The sequence below is a fragment of the Protomyctophum bolini genome (assembly GCF_963924005.1).
Source record: "Protomyctophum bolini genome assembly, chromosome: 6".
NCBI lineage: Eukaryota > Metazoa > Chordata > Actinopteri > Myctophiformes > Myctophidae > Protomyctophum > Protomyctophum bolini.
The window spans coordinates 41,671,422-41,673,436 of NC_137867.1; positions in this window are offsets into that span (position 1 = coordinate 41,671,422).

Below are 2,015 nucleotides of genomic sequence, written 5' to 3' on the forward strand. Positions count from 1 at the left end.
GGGGCATCAACATGGGGCTAAATATGTATTTTTTTTTACAACATTTTATATTTTTTTATTATTTACTATAGTCCTACTAGACCCCAGGAAATTGCATCTGGCTACAAAAGATCACTGAATGTGAAGGGGGTGACAAACTGACCTGTGAGCCATACAACACAGTATGGCAGCCCCGTATAGTACCCCCCTTCACATTCAGTAGATCCTGTGATCTTTTGTGGCCAGACTTAATTTCCTGGGGTCTAGTAGGGACTATAAAAAAATGAATCGCTAACAAATTTTGTAAAAAAATAATACATATTTAGCCCCATGTTCGCCCCCCTGTCAAAAATAGCTAAAATCGCTAAAACAAAAGAAAGCAGCAAATCTTTTACTTTCTCTAATAACAACCTAAAACATGAACCTTGGTTGGAAAAAAAACTGAAGTTGTCCTTTAAGGGAGAACTCAACTTCTCTTGGAGATGATGTTGGCTTAATGTGGTTCTGTATTGAGAGATTATCATAATTGCCTGTAGTAATCTTTCAGAGAATTGAATCAATCAAGAAGCAATTGTGTCGTCAGATCAAAATTGTTTGGAACGGCTCAGCGGTGAATTGCATCGTTTGCAGATTTGAGCTTCCGTGATCAATAGCTCATAAGTGAAATGCTGTTAAAACACAAACTGTGCCTCTTTCATATAAGTAAAGTGTCATCAAAACATGGCTTCCTCCAGTCTCAATGCTCAAGCTTCAAGAAGGCTGGGGGGGGGGGGGGGGCACTCAACAAAGCACAGATACAACCATGACATAAATGTTGTACTTGTATACCGTTTACACACGAAATATCCTGCCAGTAGGAATTTACAGGAAAAACCCATGGAGAAGGGGCTGGGTGAGGGTTTAGGAATGAACAAAGTAATAGTAAGTCTTCGTCCAGTGCTTCGATGCGTATGTCGCCGTTTGATGCGTATGCACCGTGCCAGCGTATGACGGCGTATGACACATGTATACATAGGGGCATTACCTTTAATCCTCCCGACACTAAAACATATCGTCATTACGTCACCATCGAAAACCAATTACACCCTGCCATTGGGTCCTTTAACCCACATCTTTATTACGTCATCATTGAGAGCTAGTTGTACCAGTTATACCCTGACGTCATATGCTGCTACGATACATACGCATCAAACGGGGCATACGCAAAGTAACCACAGTATACCGCTAATCAACTTACAAATTACATACTGTATATATACGTACATAGAGGCATTTCCTTTAATCCACCCGACACTGATCGACATATACGCCACCACCTGAGATTTGACTGTTTGTAGCGGTCGACAGTACTTGCGCGCTCTGCTTGCGCACTAGTTGTGTGCAACAAGCAAGTAGGCACTCAACAGAGTGCAGTTCTAGCTATTTATATTTCCTGTGTCTTAGTCATAAAAAGTATTACTGTATTATTAATATTTGTATGTAAACCTGCAAACCGTGTGGAAGATAAAACAAAAGAAAAAAAGGCAAGCCCACCCTCCCTCCATCTTTCTGTCTGTCTGTCTGGGGGTGTGGGATTGTGTGCAAGTAAGAAAAGGGGCAATTGGGGATAAGAATGATAAAGTCACCCACAAAGCTGAGCATAGGAGGGGCTAGCACCCCTCAAAAAACAGATCAGGTCTAACGGCATTGATCTCAGACTACATCCACGGCCAGTCCTCCGCTGTAAAATCAGCATGATGTCCGGCAGTCTCTATATTTGGGCAAGTTTCGGCCATATATTTGACTGCCAGAGTCAGCACTTGACAAAGGGTGAATTGGCGAGATATGTCCTAATGTCCTACTGGCACTGCATGAGACATTCGGTGGTTGCATCACACTATTCGACTATACTTTTTTTCACTGAAGAAAACTAAATAAAAAGTAACCTACGATGACTAAAACTAAGACAAAAATGTACGGTCAGTTTCATCAACAAAAACGGGACTAGTGGAGAAGAGATCCAGTAGAAGTCATTTTATGCTTGGTTCCACTCTGAA